The sequence below is a fragment of the Amia ocellicauda genome, chromosome 8 (genome assembly GCF_036373705.1).
Source record: "Amia ocellicauda isolate fAmiCal2 chromosome 8, fAmiCal2.hap1, whole genome shotgun sequence".
NCBI lineage: Eukaryota > Metazoa > Chordata > Actinopteri > Amiiformes > Amiidae > Amia > Amia ocellicauda.
The window spans coordinates 44,638,566-44,656,957 of NC_089857.1; positions in this window are offsets into that span (position 1 = coordinate 44,638,566).

Here is an 18,392-nt window from a genome sequence, read left to right on the forward strand (position 1 = left end):
CAACAATAAAATGCCAATCTACTTTCAGTTAAAAAGAGGTGTGGCCAAACGGTAAATTAATAATAAAATGGCATACAATCAGACATTTCCGTTAACACAAAGAGCATGTGTATTCACTTAACAGCATTTTGTGTTTGTTTATCAGTCTAAGCCCTATTTACAAAATCAGAGAGATTGTTATGCTTGATGTAGATTTGAGATAAGCTGCTCAGAGAGGCTTGCAGGCATTGTAGTCTTAAGACATTGCTTACCACTGTGTTTTTTCACATATTCTGACAGCAGCTTTGGTTTTCTGCAATGCAAATTTTGTTTTGTCTTCGTTTAGGGTTTATTGTTGATCGTATCTCATTAAGAGGGGGAAGGAACAAGGCAGAAAAATGCAATCAAGGCTTGTTATCATAAAGAGTGTGTTAGCATGTTGTGATTCATTCATCTCCACGAACACACCGCCCAATACAACGATCATTGCATCGAACTACGAGACATCTACCGAAAGAGTGAGCTGCTCCCTGGGATAAGAGGGAGATGAATCTGGGCAAATATCCTCACAACTTAAATCCTTCACTTCTGTTGGCAACTTCAGAAGCTGCTGAAGGACAAGAATCACAAAGGGAAGGCTTTCAATTGCCCAGCAGAAGCCCGTGGAGATGCTGCCGTCCGTTCCTGTGATTCATGAATAACAGCCTCCTCAGATCCGGGGAGGGAGAGTGGTTTACACCCATCGTGACTTGAAAATGACCAGGTGAGGTGTGTGTTCAGTGCAGCGAGCGAAATGAGGTCTGCAGAGTTTACCTGGTGTAAAACACAAATGACCTCCTGAGTGGAAAAGCGACTTCTTCAATAGCAAGAGGCAGGTAGAGGCAGGCGGAGTGAAAGCAGGAGTAGGAATGACATTTTTTTTTTAGTGAAATAAGCTCAGTAACTTGTTAGCAATCAACACAACACACACGCTGCAGGCACAGTTTTCTCAAGCCCCACAATGTGCCATGCTCACATGATTTAGGTTGTAATATACAAGCGTTACTCACAAAAGTTGGCTGCCTTGGGTGTTATTTGTACTTTTAAATTCCAGCTGGATTCTTTCCCAAGTTCTTCAACAGGAAAGCATCTCTCTGTGAAGAGGCATTGCATCTGCACAATATTTTTATTAAGTACCTCCTTTAATTTACAAGCGGAAAACAAATGCATATAAAATAACATGCATTAATGGGAGTCCCCACAACTTGTGTAGCAATGACTGATCTCCCCTCTTGTGTGTAGGCTTTTGTCTTCCACAATACAGTAATACAGCTCGTTCTTGGTGAATCCACATGGCCCCGTCCTCTAATCATTTACTGATGAACAGATGTAAGTGTCACGAGCTGGGGGTGACTGGCCTTAATCATGCAGTGTGCATCAGTTCCCAATGATTTCAAAGGTGATTTCATCAAATGGAGTGCTTGGCCAACCACATCGATGCCAAGGTGGTGTGAGGTTCCTGCTTCTATCAGGAGTATGAACTGGTTGACACCCTTAGAGTAAACAACACCAACAAACAACCCAGCAAGTCACACGGTGAAGAGGACAGCGTCACAATAACATTGTCATAACGCCTCTTAAACACCATGATTTTCACCTGTGCTTGATCATAACACTTTACATTAAGATTCAACACACGGATTGCATTTCTACATCATATATACTCATCCTGGCATGTAATAACATAATATTAATAAGGACTCAATATCTTGGTACTAACCACCCTGTATTAGCGATTGTGGGTGTTACTAATACAAGGTCCATTGTTCTCATATATAACTGGTTTAATAGCATCGTTATTACACATTTATAAACATATCAGTCTGTTCTGTAAACCTTAAGGTGTTACCATTTGCCGACCCTTCCCAGATTGAGATGCCACTGACACAAATATGCTTTACCACATATTTAAAATGTCCGCCTCTCAGGTTTAAACAATAACAACATCAGTTCTAGATTCCCCTGCATTTAAAATGGCAGCAGTATCAAATGGGCGGCTGTTGGCTTCTTAATTTGGGGTCCGTTTTGTTGCACAGCTTTGTCTGTGGAGATTCACCTGACTTAGCCGAAGCTCGCCAGATGTTCTGTCCGACGCATCAGGTTCTTCGGTACACATTACTTAATATCTGATGGCTTTGAACATCCCCCCTCCCACCTCATGCTCACAGCGCTGTTTGTGTCCTCTGTCCTTCATAAAGACATCTGTGAACCGCTGGTTAAACACTACTACTACTACTACTACTACTACTACTACTACTACTACTAATAATAATAATAATAATAATAATAAACAAAATGCTGTAAATCTAAAATTTAAATTCACTTTTAATAAACAGAATTTCTCCAGTGTTTTCTTTCTTGTCTCTCTTTCCTTTCCTAATATTATTTACAGAGATAATAATAAACAAAATAGTGCATACATGGAAAACCAGGACAAAGTCTCATCCCATTTTTTTCCATTACCTGATCTGACAGTCCATTCTGGTTTTCAAATGCAGCCGCCCAGTCCACGGAGTCTGTGTTTCTAATGAGGTGATTCATATTAAAAGTGATGCTCACTGTAATGAGTTAGGGGTGGAACCATCTCTGTTGAGCTTGGTTTTCGATTCATTTTGCCATTTTGTTGACACACCTAATTTACTCCCAACATTTCCTTCTCTCTTCAAAACAGCAAGTTGGAAAAAGCAGCTTTTGGAGAGAAAAGAACACGTTCAGATCAGAGAAATAAATTGTCAGTGTGTTGTGTTACTGTATCATTATTTACCTCAGCACGTAACAGTTTCCATATTTTATCAGCGTGCACAGAAAAATACGGGGCAGAGCATTTAGCAGTAAATTATATTCAAATAAATGACAGAAAAGGAAATTCATTAATACATATTTCATTTTAGAAATAAATAAATCCCATTATCTATCCTATTTGTTATGAAAGGAGAAAGAGAGAATGCAGTATCAGGGGGCCAGCTTAATTACAATTTTCAACAAGATTTTAAAGCAATTTAGCTCTCCCTGAATTTGACATTTCATTTAATTGCATCTCCATCAAGCTATACTCAGGGAAAATGCCTTTTCATCAATAAAAACAAAGGCACAACAACAGGCAGATTTCTCTGTCCCAAAAACAAACACAAATGGCACCAGAAAATCTTTCCCACCCTCACTGTGAGTAACAGTTTCCTTCAATTTCATCCCCTCTTCGCGTTCAGTTTCTCCATGGAGTTCAGTGGTCTTCAGTGCTTGGGAAACTCAATATTTTTGACCGGAATCAGAAATATGATGCAGCGGATCCTACATTTGAAAACAAACAGGTGCTTAAGACATTAAGGCACAACCCAACTGGAAGAAAGAGGTGCTGAATTGGAAAATTGCAATATTCAGCTGAAGTGCAAATATGCATCTAAAAGTGCTGAGGCCGTGTGATTACCTTTAATTAAGTGTTTAACATTCTGTCACTGAAATATCTAAACAACCGTCCGTGTCCTGTAGGTCACGACACTTGTGTCTGCAGAGTAATTGATTGAGTTTGTTTTTCATCACTGTGCAAATCCTGGGCTGATGCCGGAAATACAGATAAAGAAATCCAAATGTTAGAGAATTGGGTTCAAGTGTTTCTCTTAGCATTACTGCTATTGAAATGTAACAAATGTATACAGTATATTCCACCGTGCAGATTTAGTTTCTCCCCAAAAATATTTTGAAGAAACCCGGTGAATTATTCACTATTAGCAAGATTTGAGGGAGGAACTACAACATAAAATGGAGCTACTTAGTGAACTGCAAGATGAAAGACCATGAAGTATTCATGTTAAGGACACATGTTAAAAGCAGAGCATTCAATGACCCTAAAGCAATATTCTGACAGACAGGAAAGTATTCATTCTTAAGGAATACAAAAGTGAAATTCTTATACATGCATCTTTGTACCAGTCTGATGGTTTGCCAAAAATCCATATATAATTATATAATATGTCATTTTATATATATTTATTTATTTATACAGATGTTTGATGTGTTCCACAGTGATTTACTTATTTTCGCCCTTCAAGTCAGGATACACACTTTGTTTTAACTGTTCAGTTTTTGTTGATTTTAAAATCATCCCGAATTCGCCAGAGGGCTGAGAAAGGGCTGAGGGGAAGCTCTGGGCCACACTGCCAGTGTGTGAGTTCAGAGGCAGATTTCATTTCCTCCTCAAGGCTTTTGCAGGACGTTATGAGAGTGAAAACAGGCAGGTTTAGCAGGACTCACATGCCGTCACTGTGACATCACTTTGATCATGTGTGTAGCAGTGCAGTGGAGTATAGGGTGAGCTCACACATAACCCTGTGTCTGTCCACTGCCCTCTCTCTCACACACCCTGTGTCTCAGTCCTGTGTCTGTCCACTGTCCTCTCTCTCACACACCCTGTGTCTCAGTCCTGTGTCTGTCCACTGTCCTCTCTCTCACACACCCTGTGTCTCAGCCTTGTCTCTGTCTACTGTCCTCTCTCACACACAACCAACACAGGGAGTGACGCCCATGCCCCCCCAAGCCCGAGTGATCTGCACCCCCAGCTCAACTGATAATGTCATGAATGTGATATATATCTACAGTTCACACACTCTATATTATGTAAATTAATTGAACTGGCTTCCCTCTGCTGGTAATGGATTATACTGCAGCACGGAGGTTGTCTCTCTGTGAAGGTCACCGTAAACGGCAGTATGTGTTTTGATATTTTTTGACAAGTAGGTAGTCAGCATTGATGGAAATGTACAGCGAGTGGCCCAGTACACTCCCCACCCCAAGCATGATAATGTACCATGTCACTAAGCAGGGAGCAGAACACGGACCTGTCAGGGGCTGAACTGAAACAGGAACAGGTTGCCAGGGCTTGTACAGCTGCTGCAGGAACAGCCTGTGGTCGCACCCGTGAACTGACGCCTCTCTGTCAACAGGATGACAGGAGAGACCAAGGGTGGACTGAAACCCGATCTCAGACAGCAGCCTATTCTTTGTAGTTGTGACTCAGTAACCCCACTTTGATCAAAGTTGTACATATGAGCAGAGAGGATATCCACCAAATATGTTGTGTGACTTCTGAGGGGAAAACCAACAGAAAAAAAGACCAACATCCAGGTAGTTCATGCATTCACCTCCGTGTCTTCAAGCATCTTTTTTATGGAAGTGTTTTGGTAGCTTGCATCTCAAAAGCACCACATTACTCTTAACCTCTGACTCGGGTGCTGGATTAATAAATCAAATCAAAAGTGTAGAATTGAGAACAAGGGCAGTGATGTTCAGACTGTACAATGCACTAGTTAGAGCTCATCTGGATACTGTGGACAGTTCTGGGCTCCACACTTCAAGAAAAATATCGCTGCTCTAGAGGCAGTTCAGAGGAGAGCAACCAGACTTATTCCAGGTCTGAAGGGAAAGTCCTACTGAGAGACTGAGGACCTGAACCTTTTCACCCTGGAACAGAGGAGACTACGTGAAATTGGGCTTCAAGGCATTCAAGACAGAAAACAGGAGACACTTCTTCACACAGAGAGGCGTCTCAATCTGAACAAACTCCCCAGCGATGTGGCTGAAGAGACAATTTGGGAACATTCAAAAACAGACTGGATAGGATCCTTGATCACTGAGATATTAATGGACACTAAACGAGCATGATGGGGCGAATGGGCTCCTCTCGATTGGACACTGTCTTATGTTCTTATGTTCTTCAGATTCTGGAAGGAAATGCGTGTTTTCCCCTCCCTCTCTCCCTCATCTCCATGGGTGTATTGTATCTTCTACACAAGACCATTAGAGCTTACAGCGTACTGACAGACTGCACTTATAAGACCCACTGGACTATGTAATAGGGGTATGAGATGTCCGCCCAAGTAAGGCCTGTGAAACAGTAGCAGAGTTTAACCGACCAAGACGAGAGGCAGGGTTTAGACTTCAGGATACCTTGAGTGCAGCGGCCACATGATCTCACCGCTTCTTGGGCAGAGATCTTTCCTGGATCGCACAGTTAATTACAGAGTGGGTCTCATCTTCTGGATATCAATCCACTTCGAACAACTGTGTTTGATAAAGGTTTATTCAGCCATCATTTGTCTCGGAATAATCGCAAAAACTTTATGTATCGGTTTTGTTTTTCCCATTTAACTGTTTTGACAGACCACTCTGAACAGGTTGCTTTACTATCCCACCAGGTGCTCTTATTATTTTGTGCCTGCTGTGGGAAGAACATATATTTCCAACTTGCTTTTCAACAGGCTTGGTAATTTGTCACCAGTTCAAAGCACGGCATTTGCATTTGAAAAAGACAGGTTCACAGACACTTCAAATGCAGTTAATCACATTCACTCTATGTATATTTTACTATTTATATTTTTGTTTATTTGACTCTCGCAGCAAAAACAAGAAAAAATATTCAATTCACTTTTCGAGTTGCCAAGCTTCCGTTGTCAACAGAAACTGGCAGCGCTCGTCTTTAAAGATAAGGATGGACAGCTGAAATTCTTCAGCTCAATAGATTTCCATAGCAATGGCACAACTTTGAAACATCTGCTTATATTATATCTCCACATTTATGAAGCTGAATTCTCCTGAAACCAGTCTTTGGGTCACTGTATGTGCTTCCTCTCTCTCTCTCTCTCTCTCTCTCTCTCTCTCTCTCTCTCTATATATATATATATATATATATATATATGAATAAAAATGAATGATAAAGAAATCAATGCAGTGTGTATTGCATTTTAAAAGGCTGCTTCTCTGCACCTTAAATTAAAAAAATGCTAATTTCAGACTCATAAAATAAATAAATAGAAAATAAGTCTAGGCTTTCTATGCTGTTTCTGTTTACTCTCCAGAGAGTGAAAATAAAGCACTTTTGTATAGGCTCTGGGGGTGACATTTTTACCCATACTCAAAAAGTAGTTTTTTGAGACTAACTACACGGATACCAGAAAATTGGTCTTCCCTAATTGCAGCAAGACATAACCTCTCCCTGAGCAATATCACTCGTAGGATACTTTGTACAAAATCAACAGAATTCTCTCTGAATGTTTTATCAAGCTATTGTAAAAAGAAAAGACAAAACACGCCGTGACAAGCAATGCTGACTCACAACAATTAGGTTTCTTTCCAATGGCCGAGTGCCATCCCGCTCTGCTAAGTGGTGACATGAGTCACAGGGAGACAGGACTGTGGTAAACACCGCATCGCTGTCGCCAACAGAGCCGGCGGAGGCGTCTGATCTGGCAAAGCCCCGATGTCTTGGCAATGAAGTGCCAATGTTTTCTCTTCCACTCTTTTCCGCAACCAAAATGTTTGCATTAAAATGTGCTTCATGTCATATTTTAAGTTGAGCTTTTCTCATTAAATCCAACATGAATCGTTTAAAGGGTTTACAATCTGTCGTTTATACAATCAAAAGAAAAATACAGGCCTACTTTAATATAACATATTCAAGTGATACATTTAATTGTCCAGGTATCTCCCCATCTCCTGCAAAACATGTGGACTTTGCTTAAGCCTAGGTAAGAAACAGCAGAATACAATTTAAATACCAACATCTGTATTTGGATTTGTTCATGCAGAACTGATGGCACATCTGGCTATAGCATGGAATCTTCACCTTTTGTAAGATGTACAAGACATCTCCAGATAACAGTTCTTAAATTGAATGTATCTCTGTGATGGCATTTTATAACACAGGGGCTCAGAAATAAGGTATCGTTTCACTGTAGACTTGTCTCTTTATGATGCACTGTCCTCTTTTGCCCTTGAGTCTATTTAGACAAAGTATATGTAGGATTTCACTGCTGCAGACGTTTACTAGCTAGCCATGGACAGTGGTAAATCCCCTCCCTGTAGCAAGAGAAGTGTCAGTATGCCATCACACTGCAGCTCCAGGGCAGACGCTGTCCAGTCAGGCATACACATTTGTGGTGTTCGCTTCAGGCTTCCCCCGGTCCTACAGCATTAGGGGAAGATCGCCTCAGAACAATGAGAATAACAGGCGGACAGATTTCTACTCCTGCATAGTCTGTGTCTCATCTGCGGCGTTCCTGACTCGCTATCTTTAAATCTCTGCTTGATCAAGCTTATTTGGGCAGGAGTTTAGATTGGTTTTGCCAGGCATGTCTCAGATGAATGTTGTATAGTGTCTACAGGAATTTAAAGAGGCTGGCTATGAATGGTTTATACACCCCAGGGCTCCTGTGGTGCCAGGAGAGGTATTGCATTTTTAGCAGAAAGTTGCTGAACCTCTGTAAGCTTTACAGCTTCTCAGGAATAAGCACAAGGACATTGCACGAGCTCAGAGAGGATGTGTTTTCAAGCTTAGTTGGTAATCTTAAATCTTTTCCGATTGTTTATTATGGAGAAGAAGCTACAACCCTTGCGGTGTTGTACGGAATTAAAATGTAATCCTATTGTATGAGAATGCAACAGAAAGTTAAAATATTAAAACAGACATCTCAATATTTGTCTGCTTTTGTAATACCAAATTCTCAGTGTTACTTTCTGGCTCAACACATTATCTCATACTCCTCTTCAGGGCTGAAGACATCCACAGGACTCAGTCTCAACCTGACGGCAAATGTCGCTGCAAAGGTTGGAGAGGGATCTTTAGCGGAGTCAATTCCTCAGAATTATCAAAACCACAAGACAAACCACCCTATTGGTTGTCCGCTTACCCTCTAGATCTAATTTTATAGCTACGATGACAGATTGCCAGGATACATCAGCTATTCTGGTTCATCACTAGGTATCGTCTCTCATAGTCTCATGAGTGTCCCTGTTCCATAAACGATTTAATCAAATAATTCCTTTTTTGGATCAGAATCCACAATGAAAAAGGTCCCTGGAACAACCAAGAGATGCACAATTTGTAAGACTACATGGCATGTGAGAGTCAGTGCATGCAACATATGGGAACTGTAATTGAATTTTGAAACACAATGGGCAGCAGAAAAACTGTTCTCAAAAAAAGTGAATGACAATCTGTCTCACTGCGGACTTTCCCCCCAATGTTTTCTTCGACAAGTGAAAGCAGTCCTTCATCACCATACTGTCTCACACACACACAACTCATTGGCATAGTTCTGACCCGGCTGGGACTGCGACTGGACCAAGGGATCACATGTGTGAGCCTTTAACCGACCTTTGCCAAGAGTATAACTGCAAATGGATCTCAGCCAATGGACCGATTTGTTTGCAGTCATGTGACATTAAGCCAAGTGCTTTAATTTTTGAAGGAACAACAATGATAATGAAATCATCAGTAGAATAGAAAATAAAACCACTCTTTCATGCGTATTGATCCACGGCACTCAGAGCAGCAGGCTCTAAAGACAGTCTTTGGCGCTTTGTGTGTTTATCTGTTTTTAAAGTGTTTTTAAAAATGCCATTGATGTGGGCAGTTAGGAAAATGTCCGTCTACCCACACGAGGTCGATCTGCTTATCTTTCTTTGTCACAACCTGTTCGCAGCAGGGAGAACATTTGTGACTATCCCTGTGAAGCGTTACCTGATGAAGCACACTTTTTTAACTGGTGTGCATTTAAAAAGATATTTGATCACATCTGGGGATGCGTGTGTAACTGCCTGTTTGCTGTTGTGAAGATGAAAGCGAGGCCGCATGCTCCGGGCCCGGGCAGCCGTCCTGCTGTGTACACTGAACTCTTCAACCTGCTGTTATGGGTTCAAAGCAAGCAGGTGGAAAACAAAAGCGAAAAGGAAAAAAAATGAAACAGAATTGGCATCAATAGAGAAGGGGGAGAAGAAAGGAGACCGACAGGCAGCAAGAAGTGTGGATTAATTAATCAACTGCCAGAGCGCTGCTGAGAGCTGTTGTCACCAGGACAGGAATCTGCTACAGGACACACCTCAGTTCATGCATGCGAATGTTTGGGAACTACACAGACCCGGGGACACAAATGGAAACTGTGCTCCACACTTCAAGAAATATATCGCTGCTCTAGAGGCAGTTCAGAGGAGAGCAACCAGACTTATTCCAGGTCTGAAGGGAATGTCCTACTGAGAGACTGAGGAACGACCACATCGACCACATCAAACCAGAGGAGCTTTTCCAGATCAGCAGGGACACACGCACCCGGGGACACAAATGGAAATTGGGCTTCAAGGCATTCAAGACAGAAAACAGGAGACACTTCTTCACACAGAGAGGCGTCACAATCTGAACAAACTCCCCAGCGATGTGGCTGAAGAGACAATTTGGGAACATTCAGAAACAGACTGGATAGGATCCTTGATCACTTAGTTATTAATGGACACCAGACGAGCACGATGGGGCGAATGGCCTCCTCTCGATTGGACACTGTCTTATGTTCTTTATTATGTTCTTACAGCAGCTTGGGAACGCGGTGACCGATGTTTGCCAGAGACAGTCGTGTCTCCATCTCTCACTGCCCCAGAGGTGATTCCTGCAAGAGCATCAGACAGAGAGCATAGATAAAGTCGTTGTAGATTGCCTTGGACCTTGACCAAATCAGCGCCTTAACGTGGTGTGCTTGAGCTCAAAGATAAAATGAAAACCACTGGGGTCTGAAAACCACCCAGCTGTGCGCACTGAACTTGTCAACCTGCTGTTATGGGTTCTTAAGCAAGAAGGAAGAAACCACAAGGACAAACAAAAGTCTGTAATTTGTGTGTGACTTGTGACTTGATCGTGTGGTGAACTGGTCACGAGATTGAACTGACCACACTACCTCACCATACCATCACTAGACTGTCCCAGAGGTTCTGCTACTACTATTGTCGGTTTCATTTTGTGTAAGTCCGAATACGACTAAATAACGAATAAATACCTTCCCTAACTGCACTATGAATCTATGACTACCACTGGGTTCCAACGTTGAGAATGCTTATTTAATTTTAAGTTGATAGGATGCACAGTTAAAGAAGTCTTTCAGTTTAAAGCTCAATTTAATTTAAAAAAACAAATCTCTGAAGTTGCCATTCTTGCAGTAACGTTGAGAAAACGAGGAGGAAGAATTTTTCTGGATCAAAAGCACCATCGCAAATCACCCCACTTGTGCTGGAGGTTACTATTACATCCCTGAAGAGATGTCACCCCTGTACAAGACTTGAAAAGACTTTGACCTTGTTTTTCTTCAGTTTTCTTATACTCTTCCTGTCAGTGATGTGTGAATATCTGCCTTTATTGTAAAAGGACACACAGATCTGTCCGTGTCGGTGTGTCAACCTCTCTTCTCTTGGGTGATGGCAATTACGATGTTACTCACACACAGAAAACATTCTGTCATACTAAATCGACTAGGGAATATGTTTTTATATATATATATATATTTATATATAACTATTTGCCTTCCAGCTGTGCTCCATTTGCAAAGTCCTCTTCCTGTGTATTCATTATATTACCTAAAGTAATAGGTACCGTTTGTCAGTAATGGGTTCCACCAGAAGAGCTGTCTTGTCTTTTCACAGATTGTTATTTTTTCTTCTGAAGTTTGCCTTGACTGCCACTGTGGATTGTGATAGTTTGGACAATGCACCGTTATGCCCAACAGAGCTTGGGAGAGCGCAGCTTCCACAGCCACCTCTCTAATGGACTGCAGCATTATTATTATTTGTTTGTTTATGTATTTATTTTGGCAACAACTGTATCAAAGGAGACGAGCAAGAATACAATATAATACACAAACGTTTACATTTACACCCTGTTCAGTGCAGCTGCTCTTTCAGTGCACATACAATATGGAGCAGCTAAGATGCAAAGCGTCACGTTGGCAATCGCACACACAGACACACGCATACACATGCACACACACAAACACACACACACACACACGCAGACTCACACTCACACAAACACACACACACACACTCATACACACACACACATTACACACACACACACGCACCCACACACACACACACACACATAACACACACACACACACACACACACACACACACGCAGACATGCACACACACACACAGACTCACACAGACACACACACACACACTCACGCACACACACACTCACGCACACACACACACACACATTACACACACACACATAGTTTCATATGAACAAAGATACACATAACTGGCATTTACCTGCACCAGCATCAGCAGTGATTTCCGATGTGTGTGTGTGTGAGAATGCGTGTGTGCGTGTGTGTGTTATGTGTGTTATGTGTGTGTCTGTGTGTGTGTGTGTTTACAGGATGCAGATGTCTGGGAGAGTCACGCTGTGCCGGATGCCTTGTGGATGTGGAGATGCCCACTCTGACCTCCTGTTCACCATTATCAGGGCAGCTGCGCTCCTCTCTGATGTCTGGTGCCTCTCGCAGGCATGCCACTCATCGGTTTCCTAATCCTTCAATGGTTATGCAAATGAATTGATGTTGTTGGGGAATAGCGGCTGATTTAAACCCGTTGATCGGCAGACCTCTATCCTCTCCAGTTTCTCAAGAGCCTGTTCCACTGTGGACATCGGGTTCTGTCCCCTTTCGCTAGACAGATAATGTTGCCTGCCTGTAAGCCGTGATGGGAAGGTTCGTGTAGATCTGCACTGTTATGTCATTGTCATAGAGTAATCATATATTATAATTGAACATATCAACAGCTCTGTAATACAGTGCAGACCACTTGAGCCCGAATGAACTATATCCGTAAGAGGAGAGGAAGCAGAATTGTCTTTACTCTCGACACACCGTATGACTTCTAATTACGATTGTTATGTATTTATGAATTAAATGGTGGCGGTCTCATCCTGTCAGCTATACCGATGCCTCCGCCACATCAGCGCAGATACACAATCATACTGAGAGTTTATGTCACAGTTGAATTAATGTCATCCTCTGTTACGTGCTTTTCAGTTCATACAAATCAATGTACTGATTAAGAGAACGGGAAAGGAAAAAATAAAACAAATCTGAAAACATGAGACAGTGTGTCAGTCTTCTGTCATGCCCGATGGGACGTGTTTGATGGTATTTGTGCAAAACTCAGACTATTTACTGCATGGTGTGTTTCACTTGCTTCCTCCTGCTTCATCTACAGAGATTGATGTCAGAGACACTGTGAGGCGGACGCTACCTCGCCATTACTTGCCTACCTCCAGCAAAAAGTGCAGCCATTCCTAGGTGATGATTTGTCCTTGGTCTCCTACAGCGCTTTCAACCTGAAAGATACCAAAGCCCTTTAACACAGAGCAGCTACAGTCTCAGTACAGGAAGTGAGAGATGACTCACACATTTATATAAACCTGAGTTCAATTTCAGCCTGCAGACCAGAGTTAGCGCCGTTACCTACTCTTGAAAAGAGCACCATGGGAACCTTAATGACCTCGAGTCTTCAGGATCTCAGTTTAATGTCTCCTCCAGACAGCTGTGGTTTGGTTGATGTGACATCAGTGTTATCCAGAGATGCAGCTCCAGCGTTTGTACTGCTTTTCCTCCAGTACAAAACATGTCCCGCTTCTTCCCACCTGCAAGCAAACCTTTAAAATCTTTCTAAGCCTAGTAGAAGTGTCAGAATCATTTTGCAGAAAGTGTGTGGGACTAAATCACCCCTGCAATGCGTTTAATATTTTAAAGGACTTCTGGAATCGCTTTCATCGCTCTTACTTCGCTGGCTATGCTGTTCACATCACCGTACCATGTGACTCACACATCTTCCATGTGACTCAACACATATTCCATCGTCAACACCTACTGCACAGCAGAAGCTTCGTATGGATTAACAGGCTGAGTTTGATAAGCACTAATGGCGGAGGGCAGAGATCAAGGTAAACTCCCTGTAAAGGAGAAAACAATCAGGTCCGAAGCATCCATAGGAAAAGGAACAGCCTAACTTACTGTACTGGAAGTGAACTAAATTTAGAACAGCCGGAATATGATGTGACCTCTGAATGGCAGAGAACCCCCCCAGTGTGTCAAAGGGGATTCGCTTTATAAGGCTTCCACAAGTGTCCCTTTACAGTGTAACACATTCATCATCCACCATTCATGTTATGCAAGCACTGCAACATAACACACTTCCTCTGTTATTTATGAGTGCTTTGCATTTCAAGGAGACTGTGAAATGACTTGCTGTATGTGGCTGTGAATTTAAAGCTATGCATAAATCATTACTTTCCTCGTCACTGACCACAACTCCAAACAGGGCATCGTTTTCTTCTGAGACACCTGACTGGACTCACTCCATCCTGGCAGAGTCAGATTTAATTTACATTCACCCCTACACATCTCCTGATCACATAACCATCACACAGAGCTCCAAGAAGCAAAACGATAGGTGACAATAGTTAAATCCACACCAGAGAAGAATGTTTTGCTAAGAAATGATTGTAAAATACCGCACACAAACTTCATAGCATGATGAGAGGGTTTGCCTTTGCATCATTGCGTTTCCTGATGTTATAGAGATTGCTGTGGTATTATGTATGCAGAGTAGAGAGCTTGCCCCCCTGATCTCATTTCATAGAAGATTTTAGTTTCAATTTAAAAGCTAACTTAAAAGGGATTAATTGTCAGTTTAATGCTGGGGGATCAATGAACCTGTGACACTAAAAGCCAAATATTTCCTTAGGTTCAGGTAGTCGGGGGACCTGGCATCACATGTAGTCTCTTCAGGGCAATCACAGTATTATTATTTTTTAATTCAAGGACATTTGATGTTCTTCAGGTAAGTTCACTTCATCACTTCACTTATTTCATTTTTTTCCTGAGTAAACAACTGTATTCGCCTAATGTGCTCATTTCCCCCATTAATTGAAGTAGGTCTAATTATAACTGTTTTGCAAAGAAAAGAAAATTATAAATTAAAAACCTGTCTGAGACAGCTGCGCAGTGCATTTCTATTTAATTGCCCATAAAGCCTAGAGCAACAAGTCCAATTTGCGTGACTACTGATGCGCCGACAGACTATTTCTCTGTTTAAAATGGGACTTTTCAGATTTAGTTTTTCAGGCTTTTTTAATTGCCCCGCATTTCGGGATATTTTGCAACGTAGGCTACTTCCCATCGGTACGCTTCACCTTTGTTTCAGGAACATCTATTAATTGTAGGTGTACAGTAACTATTTCCCTGCTCTCCATGTTAAATGCTTTCATGACACATCTCTCTATATAAAAGCAGCTGTCTTGTATAATTGTGAAGTATTATTAATTTCCGCAGACTTCAAAGATGTCTAATTTCACATCGAATGACAACATATCCCACAGATTCCAAGGTATGCTAATACAATGCTAACATGGGTAAAGATATGTCCATGCTTTACACTTCATCAATTGTATTTATAGATGGTTCAAAACTGTTCTTCAGTCACCAATCACATACCAATGGATCTGTTTGTTTGTTTGTGTGTGTGTGTTTTTTAATGACTTAATGACTTAATGACCAACATGTGTTGGTTTAAAAAATATCAGAGTGATTTCAGCACAAATGCTTATAAAACAGCAAACAATATTAATTGACAGGTGCAGCTACATAGGACCTGAATGTCTGATACATCCATCGCTTTAAAAAGACACAAACAAATGCACAGTTTCCTTCAAAAAGGCAACACCTTGTTCGAAGACGTTCTCCAGAACTCACCCTGTGTAAAGTGTAAATATGTATGTATGATCATAGGTCGTTTGTCAGCTCCATTTTTTAAACAATGAAATAGGTCTTCTCTGCAACAAGTATAAGGAAATTATCATATTTAGTAGAGGGTGTTTCTCTCTTCATTGTGTTTTTATCTTTGGGGACTGCATCCTATTTCATCAAGTTAATGGATGGCAGCATATATTGCAAATGACAAGCTATTAATATTCATTGTATGGTGCCAAAAGCAAGCTTAAACTCAAGGAACAAGTGATTGGTAATAAATATTTTGATAGATATATATTATACATATTTTTATCTAAATATAGATCAATAGATCTCAATATATATATATATATATATATATATACACTCACTTAAAGGATTATTAGGAACACCTGTTCAACTTCTCATTAATGCAATTATCTAACCAACCAATCACATAGCAGTTGCTTCAATGCATTTAGGGGTGTGGTCCTGGTCAAGACAATCTCCTGAACTCCAAACTGAATGACTGAATGGGAAAGAAAGGTGATTTAAGCAATTTTGAGCATGTAATGGTTGTTGGTGCCAGATGGTCTGGTCTGAGTATTTCACAATCTGCTCAGTTACTGGGATTTTCACGCACAACCATTTCTAGGGTTTACAAAGAATGGTGTGAAAAGGGAAAAACATCCAGTATGCGGCAGTCCTGTGGGCGAAAATGCCTTGTTGATGCTAGAGGTCAGAGGAGAATGGGCCGACTGATTCAAGCTGATAGAAGAGCAACTTTGACTGAAATAAGCACTCGTTACAACCGAGGTATGCAGCAAAGCATTTGTGAAGCCACAACACGTACAACCTTGAGGCGGATGGGCTACAACAGCAGAAGACCCCACCGGGTACCACTCATCTCCACTACAAATAGGAAAAAGAGGCTACAATTTGCACAAGCTCACCAAAATTGGACAGTTGAAGACTGGAAAAATGTTGCCTGGTCTGATGAGTCTCGATTTCTGTTGAGACATTCAGATGGTAGAGTCAGAATTTGGCGTAAACAGAATGAGAACATGGATCCATCATGCCTTGTTACCACTGTGCAGGCTGGTGGTGGTAATGGTGTGGGGGATGTTTTCTTGGCACACTTTAGGCCCCTTAGTGCCAATTGGGCATCGTTTAAATGCCACGGCCTACCTGAGCATTGTTTCTGACCATGTCCATCCCTTTATGACCCCCATGTACCCATCCTCTGATGGCTACTTCCAGCAGGATAATGCACCATGTCACAAAGGTCCAATCATTTCAAATTGGTTTCTTGAACATGACAATGAGTTCACTGTACTAAACTGGCCCCCACAGTCACCAGATCTCAACCCAATAAAGCATCTTTGGGATGTGGTGGAACGGGAGCTTCGTGCCCTGGATGTGCATCCCACAAATCTCCATCAACTGCAAGATGCTATCCTATCAATATGGGCCAACATTTCTAAAGAATGCTTTCAGCACCTTGTTGAATCAATGCCATGTAGAATTAAAGCAGTTCTGAAGGCGAAAGGGGGTCAAACACAGTATTAGTATGGTGTTCCTAATAATCCTTTAGGTGAGTGTATATATAAACACACTAATACATGTTGGAAACTGATAGGAAGCAGCAACAATACAAGTAAAAAACTGAAAAACACCTGCAAACTATCTGTCTTAACATAATCATATATTTATTATTTTCATTATTATTCTTTTGGCCAAATTATACAAGATTTTGAAATGACAAAAATGTACAACACTGCATTTACAACATTATTCTTTAATACAAAAGATTGTAGGCAAGCCAGGTACCAACAGTGATCTTATTAACTTGTTGAATAATCAAGCACCGATTTCTAGTCTCCATGTATCAGTTAGTTGAATTTAGGTCCAAACCTCGCTTTCTGTATTTTGTGGGACCTTGCCATTGAATCAGAGCACAGGACATAAAACACAAAAAGGAGGAAAATAAAAGAAGGGCACCACTCTGTTCGTACACACCCTGTGGCAGGATGTCACGGCACTGCAGGACCTGCAGTGATCCCGGTCTGACACCAACCAGCTCTTTGGTAATATTTTGTGACTAAAGCATTGCTATGAAAAAACACAGCTTGGGTCTTAAAACAAAAGAAAGGATCATTCTTGTTTTAGCCTGAGGAGTAACTGCTTTGTAAAATGTCTTTGTGTTAAAGGTTGCAGTAGTGACACTGTTTTTTTGTGTGCTTTATTCAGCATGTTGTACAGCAATAACCAGCAGCACTTTCATGGCTCTCTCACACAGGTGTAAATGCTTATTGCCGACAATAGAATAAGGGATCAATTCAGCTGCCTTTTATCTAATGAAGATATAGCCTCACACCGGGGATGAAGTTAAACCTGAGGACTTGTATCTGACAGATGTGCCTTTCTAGTTACACTCTACAGAACTGCTTATTTCTGAGCCACAAAGGAAGGTACTTTATCCACTAATTCTCGCAGTCAGTTGTTCGAAATCTGGTGGCGTTTGTGCAGCAATAGCACGAGCCAAGACCTTCATATTAACAGGCTCTGAATTGATGGACACTACACAGGATTTTATGCTGCATGGCTGATCATAGCTCAGAAGAAGGAGATAATATACAATGATCACATGCTCATATTCACTCATTCACAGAGAATGGTATTTGTTGACAGAAGACACTGTCTGAGGTTAGGAAAAAGGGTTTGTGACAGAGTTCATTGGGGTATATTGATCTGTGATTGTTGAGAAGGTTATATTGACACAAAGTTTACAGCAAAATGTGTGTGACAATCAGTCCTGTTGGTAAG